The sequence below is a fragment of the Amborella trichopoda genome, chromosome 2, assembly GCF_054954075.1.
Source record: "Amborella trichopoda isolate Santa Cruz 75 chromosome 2, AtrichopodaSantaCruz75HAP2 v2.0, whole genome shotgun sequence".
NCBI lineage: Eukaryota > Viridiplantae > Streptophyta > Magnoliopsida > Amborellales > Amborellaceae > Amborella > Amborella trichopoda.
The window spans coordinates 48,677,291-48,684,912 of record NC_142337.1 but is presented as its reverse complement, the minus strand read 5'-3'; the positions used below and the strand labels follow the sequence as shown (position 1 = coordinate 48,684,912).

General features: G+C 33.7%; 1 long non-coding RNA gene across 1 annotated transcript; it reads right to left on the bottom strand.

The window, feature by feature from the left end:
- Nucleotides 1-637: 637 nt before the first annotated feature.
- LOC148783261 (uncharacterized) lies at nt 638-2,215 on the bottom strand. Its single transcript, XR_016049469.1, has 2 exons — nt 2,052-2,215; nt 638-1,929 (listed from the first exon to the last, which is right to left on the bottom strand). It is a non-coding gene; the product is annotated as an uncharacterized LOC148783261 (long non-coding RNA).
- Nucleotides 2,216-7,622: the final 5,407 nt, after the last annotated feature.

Here is a 7,622-nt window from a genome sequence, read left to right as displayed (position 1 = left end):
CGACCACACTATCGATGGAATAAACCAGTGATTTAAAAAGTGGATCGGTGCCCTAGGGTGTATTATTACAACCTAACTAACTTTAATATTACATCATTTATTCCTAGGGTGCATTAAGAAATACTTGTTGTATTTATAAATATCTTTTATTTTTTTTACAGTAAATATTTGTTGTATTATCTTTGTTTTTTTGCTAAGAAAAATATGATACTTGTTGTATTACTTTTTATTTTATGTTTTGACAAAAAAATTAAGAAGATGCACTACATTTTTTTTTTTTTTGTATTATCATTTATTTGATTTTTGACAAGAAATACGTTATATTACTCTCTTATTTCTGAAAAGAAAAATAAAAATATGTATTATTTTTTTTACCAAAAATATTTGATGTATTACCTATTATTTTTTATATTTTTCCTTTTATTTTTTTTAAAACATATTTTTTTCTTCTATTTTTTTTATTTTTTTCCTCTTAATTTTTTTACAACATGACTTTTTTTCTTTTACTTTTTTAAAAAATAAAAATAAAGGTCCAAAGGAGTATTTCTTTCCTTTTATTTTTTTTACAACATAAATTTTTTTCTTTTACATTTTTAATAAATAAAAATAAAGCCCCAACGGGGAATTGCGCACAGGAGGAATCGACGGTGGGAAGCGCAGGCCAAAATCCGCAGAGCTAGCCTCCTCCACCAATTCATCACATTATGCTTACAAGGATATAATAACTATATACATGCTATTAGTTATGCAACTCTAATTTTGTCCCACATCGAAGGACGAGAACAGTAAAATGCTTTATAAACAAGAACGCAATAGATGAATTTTATGCATCTGGAGGTATGGGGGCGGGCTTCGGCAAGTCTATTACTGAGCATCGGTGATATTTTACCGATTTAGATATTGCGCAGGATCCCGCCAATTCCTCTCTAGACTCGCCCGGTTTCTGATATTGCGCAGGAACCGTCACGGGCAAGCCGATTCCCGCGTCTACCCTTGTCTCTATACTCGCCCGGTTTCCGATATTGCGCTGGAATCGGCTTGCGTAGGATCCCACCGATTCCCGCGTCGTCCCTATCCCACCGATTCCCGCGTCGACCCTTGTCTCAAAACTCGCCCGGTTTCCGATATTGTGCAGGATCCCGCCGATTCTTCTCTAGTCTCACCTGGTTTCTGATCTCTAAACTCGCCCGAATTCCGATATTGCGTAGGATCCCGCCGATTCCCACGTCGACCATCGTCTCTAAACTCGCCGGTTTCCGATATTGCACAGGATCCCGCCGATTCCTCTCTAGACTCGCCCGATTTTTTATCTCTAAACTCTTTCGGTTTTCGATATTCTACAGGATCCCGCCAATTCCTCTTTAGACCCGCTAGGTTTCTGATCTCTAAACTCGCTCAGCTTCTGATATTGCGCAGGATCTCGCCGATTCCTCTCTAGGCTCGTCCGGTTTCTAATATTGCGCAGCAACCGGTTCTGATATTGCGCATGAACCGGCACAGGCAAGCCGAGTCCCTCGTCAACCCTCCTCTCTAAACTCGCCCGGTTTTCAATATTGCATAGGATCCCGCCGACTCCTCTCTAGACTCCCCTGGTTTCTGATATTGCACAGGAACAGGCACGGACAAGCCGATTCCCGTGTCGGCGTGCCGATTTTTAAACCACTGCATATAGATGTTAAAGACTCGGTGGAGTGCCATAAGACTCGCCTCCGGCTGTAGCCAAGACGAGTTCGGATTTCTGATAGAAAATTAATTAAAAGTCCAAACTTCTATTTGCATCATAAAAGTCGAATTTAAGCATTTTTCCCCTCATTTGTTTGACCAGAAAGCCAGATTATTTACTCAAACCTCCTCGACATAGATTTCTATCTTGTTTATTCAAATCAAGCCTGGTGCTAATTGATCCTGATTCCGTCTTCCAAAAGACCTCTGTACACAAAAATCATCGGTTCATGTGAGTAATATGAGTTTAGTCTTCAAATACTAAGCAATCCACCATTGCATCGATGTCTCCCTCTTTTTTTTGCTCAAATTTATTGAAACTGCGTTACCTTTTCATCGGGATTCAACTCCCTTGGAAAAGCTGATTCCACTGAACGCTTCAATTTACCATCAACAGGTTTCCAAGTCTGAGAAACTCGATGTCACCAAAAAGTCATGAGCCTGTTTTGAGAGTTATTACCCTTTGGAAACAGATATATTGGGTCTCGGGTTAGGATTGGGGAGCTTTGTTCCCTTTTTTTTATAGGGAAGACAGATCTGCTTTTGTAAAACTAGGAGCCATTTTTTCAAGTGGGTTTGGAAACCATGGTTTTTTATGGTTGGATTGATTGGACAGCTGTCACGGAATACAAAAACCCGGCGCTTCCACATATCAGTGGTCTCAGAATATAAAAACCATGGGTTAACGATGAATTGTCGTCTTCTTCAAATAGGATAAGCCTTGAATGCCTATTGTAGAGCTTCACTAATTTGACAGTGTGAAGCCTCATGCAAAGGAAATATGATGAATGAAATGGATGAGATTTTTGTAAGGCATAGGCTTTATGAAAACAAAATAAACTCTCATCTCAAATTTTTTTCTGGAAAGCACTTTTTATTATGAAAATCTCTATGATGGCTTTAAAATAAATTTCATATGTTGACAATAAAACTCAAAACTCAAAAACTGAAATAGATCTTTTGGATCTTTAAACACTTATTTTTAGGTTGAAATGGACGATCTAGATAATTTGTTATAATATACAATATTTTTAGAGCTTGAAATCTTCTTTTTTTCACAACCATAATGTTCAAGCAAAGATGATTCATTTAAAGGATTTCTAATGCTTGAATTGTAATTTTCAATGAGTTATGAGGTGAGGTTTTATTTGTTTTGATAGAGTGGAAGCCGTATCAAACTATTTTCAATAATGTAATATTTTTTATATTATTATATGTATGCTTAATGTATAATTATCTATAGTAAATAGTGTATAATATAGATATATATCGTATTATACTAATAATATGGATAATCTTATAATGTTATATTATATTGAAATATATTATCTAATGTTATATAAGTGGGAAAAGTTTATATAGAGCCTAGGCTCTAAACAATCAAATTAGAGCCTGCCTCAGATCTTTCACTAGAAGAGGTTGTTTTGATGGCCAAATATTCTCAAATTGATCATCTCAACATCAAGATATATGGGCATGGGAAAAAAGTGGATTTCAAGTTTTGGAAATAATGCATCTTGTAACGTATTTTTGGACTCTCGATTTTCAAATTTTCATATATCTGCTCGATCTACACTATTTTTCAAGTTTTAAATTTTATAATTAAAGATCAAAATATATTTTAAGCCTATCACAAATATTTTCAACATTAAAATCATATTTCTAGACACTATTTTTAGGTGCATTTTACTTTGATTGTCTAGAGCCTCGACTCTATCCAAACTGCATCGTATATAATATACTTATATTATATATATATTAATTCAAATAAGATCAGTAAATAAATGTCACGGTTTTTTTGGCTAAAATGATTTTTCAAATTTAATATTTTTTAAATAAAAAATAAAAATATTGAAAAATAAAAATATTCCAATAAATTTCGGACATTCTAGCATTTCCTATGCGCCAAACACGAGAACGCTGCCGTGTCAGTTATGGAGAAAGTTTCTCCAAACAAACTGGCTCTAAGTTTTACTTCCTTTCGTTAGCATAGGGTTAGGGGAACAAACCATGCACGCTACCAGTTAATCTACACCGTCCTTGAGAAATGGTAAGTGAATACCCTCTTTGCACACCTTGCGTAATTAAAAAGTTATAGAAAGTAAAAATAGGTTACTCTTGTTGCAAACTACAGCAGTCTTGGCTCCTCCTCATTTAGAAAACCGGCTCTTTGAAAACTTGGGGATCCGTACCAACCTAATTCTTTCAAAAAGAAAAAAATTGTTTCATGTTGGCTGTATTCGTTTAGCATGCAGTCCAGAGGTATAAAGCATCTATCTTTAATATCGATGTAAATAAGTGGTCTATAACCATCGGTCCAAATGTTATTTTAATATAGTTATTATTTTTACTTTTTAAAACTTATTTATTTTTTCATCTTCACGATCTCCATGTCTAAAATTATTTATTCTCTAAAAATTAGGATAAAATTATATTTAAAAAATGTATTTATTGCCAAACCCATATTTGTACATGTGCGGGCTTCGTCGCATGTTAACTGCGTCCTTAAGAGAAACTTGCCATTAAGACGTTGGATTTTGTGCTATTCAAAATCACCTACATTAGAAAATCCCATATAGGATTGAGATGTTCCAATATTATATGGGAATGAAATATTTTCTTTTTATGTGAGATTGATATTGATATTTGATAAATTTCCTAAAAGAAATAGAAATCCAAAAAGGATTAGGACTCTTGGTTATATCTCTTGGTCTTTAGAGATATGGGTAAGATCCATAGGAAATTTCCTAATTTATGGGGACTCCTAACTTATATATATGAGATGAAAGCACAAAAAATTTGTGTGTTCTATTTTGGTCACTATATATGAATGATGGTTCATCTAGATAGAGAGACGGAGGTAAATCCTCCTGTGCATAAGATGCCATTTCCTCTTAGAGAGAAGATAACTTTTTATGAAGAGAAATATTGTGATGGTGCCTCCTGTAGCTTTTAAGGATTAAGATATTTGTTTCTTGTAGAGAAGTGATTTTCATGGACATTTTGTGTGGTTTTCCTCTTTAATTAGAGAGAAAATCAGTCTCGTTGCCCTCGCGTTTCTATCTGGTATTGTCGGTAATGACTGCCAGAAGTAAAGAGAATGAAGGGTGAGTAATTTAAAAGGATTTGCTCGACTGGGTTTGTCGCGGGTTAGAGAAGTAACTCTATATCCCAAACTTTTTGATGAAACTTTAATTGGTATAGTGGATTTCAATTTGTTGTGCCTATGGATATAGCCCTTTTGGAGTGAATCATGTAAATATTATTGTGGTATGTGTTTTATGCTTTATTTCTCGTACTTTATTTGTCACAAAATCAACCCATCAAGTTTAGAGCTTCCGCGCAAAATAAGTAGTATCAGAGCCTGGTTTGGGGTTTTCGATATGGCGGTAAAGGTTTCGAATGCAAAGTTTGAGGTGGGGAACACGTAAATCTTTGTGTTCTTGCGATGTGTTTTATATGTTTTATTTCTTGTACTTTATTTGCCAAAATTCAACTCGTTGGGTTTAGAGCTTTCGCATGCAACAAGTAGTATCAAAGCATGGTTTCGGGTTTTTTGTATAGAAGTATAGGTTTCGAGTACAAAGTTCGAGGTGGGGAGATTTGAGGGCAAATACTATTTTTCAACAAGAATGATTAAAAATTTTATGTGGCAGAAAATAAAGAATTGATGAAGCTATCCAATGGATGCTGGCTTGATGAGTAGGTGATTTTGATATCAATGTGGATATTGTTGGATTTGGTGCTATTCAAAATCACCCATATTAGAAAATCTCATATTATGCAGGACTAAGATATTCTGATATTATGTAGGATTGAGATATTTCTTTATTATGTGATATTGATATTGATATTGATATTTGATAAGTTTCTTAAGGGTAATAGAAATCCAAAAAGGATTAGTACTATTGGATATATCTCTTAGTCTTTTGATATTTGTATATGATCTATAGGAAGTTTTCTATTTAGTATGGATTCCAAACCTTATATATGGAGATGAAAATGCAATGAATTTTTTTTCCCTATTTAGGTCACCATATGAAATTGAGGGTTTCTCTAGAAAGAGAGAAAGCGGTAGGGCCTCCAGTGCATAAGCTACAAGGTCACCTCCTAGAGAGAAGAGAGTTGCCTATGGAGACAAACATTGTACCTAGTAAAGATTGAGAGGCTTGTTTCTTGTAAAACCACGGTTCCCATTAAGATATTGGGTTGTTTCATTTTTTAGTAGAGAGATTGTTAGTTTCTCAATGCTTTCGCGTCTCTATCTGGTGTTATCGGTAATAGTTGCTAGAAGTAAAGAGAATGAAGGAAGAACGATTTTAATGTGTTTGCTCAATTAGGTTTTGTCGAGGGTTAAAAAGGTAATTATATGTCCCAAAATATTTGATGTTACTTTTATTGGTATAGTAGATTTCAGTTTGTCATGCCCATAGATATAGCCCTTTTAGGGTAAACTATGTAAATCTTTGTATTCTTATGGTGTATGTTATATGCTTTATTTCTCATATTTTATTTACTAAAATTCAACCGAACGGGTTTAGCGCTTCTGCACACAACATAAAAGTAGATAACATATTAAAACTGGAACACGGTTTTCATGAGTCCACAGACTTACTTGTAGAAATGCTAGCACTTTAATAATTTATTTTTGAAATAGAAATTAATCTTATTTTTTAAAGAATATATAATCTTTATCATGTAGATTATTAATCTGTAAAATAAATAAATTTTAAAATATTAAAATAATATTTTTTGAGAAAATATTTGAACAGTTGAGTTTTTTTTTTATTTAGAGGACAGTTATTTATTGTTTAGATATACAGTTTCTTTGGTACATAGTGTAGATCTCCAAGCTCGCATAGTAGCAGGTGTGGACTTGGACGCACCAAACAATTCTCCATAAAACTGATATTCAAATGCTAAGTCATTTCCGTTCTGTCTCTCTACCCTTTTTTTAAGGGTGCGTTTGTATAGAGCCGAGGCTCTAAACAGACAAAGTAAAGCGCACCTTCAAATAAAATTTAAAAATATGGTTTCAATACTTTAAATCTTTGTGATAGCCTTAAATTATATTTTCTTCTCTAATTATAAAGTTTAAATCTTCAGAAACAGTGTAGATCGAGTAGTAAACTTGAAGATCTTGAAAATTGACTGTCCAAAAAATGCATTACAATATGAACTATTTCCAAAACTTGAAATCCATTTATTTCTCATGTCCATGCATCCTTAGGTCGAGATGATTAATTTGATGATACTTAGGCATCAAAAAAACCTCTTTTTGTGAAATCTTTAAGGTGCATTCTAATTCAACTGTTTAGAGCCGTACACTTCTATAAACTTTTTCCTTTTTTTTTTTGGAGGAATGATTTCATGCGACGTTGTATAGTAGTATAATGCAACCACATCTCTAGAAAACCGTGTTTTGACATTTGTATGATCCCAAATTTGACACACACATTCTCTTCATCCTCATAATCAATCCTAAGACCAAACAAATTCAATTTGCACCCTTGATATGGTCAAAATTGGCTCCAATAATGAATATTTGTCATTCATTTGGTGAATTTCAAGATCTAGGCCTTAACAAATTCAAAATATTTTTTATTTTTTAGCATTGTTAATAATATGATGTGTTTATGATGCAAATCAGAGAGATCTTCAAAAGAAGATCCTTCATATCTGTACCACAAACTGATTTTTTTTTAAGAGTGATAGGGAGTGGGGACGATCAAACTTTGATATGATGTCAGATCTACTAAGAAGTGTGCAGATCTACTCTCAGAATTGTCAGAGCCAACATTGATCCAAAAACACGAAAGATAGAATGAAAAACGAATAAAATCATAAATCTAACAAAAATACCTAAAAATAAGAGAAAAAGAGGACGAGGAAATTACCAG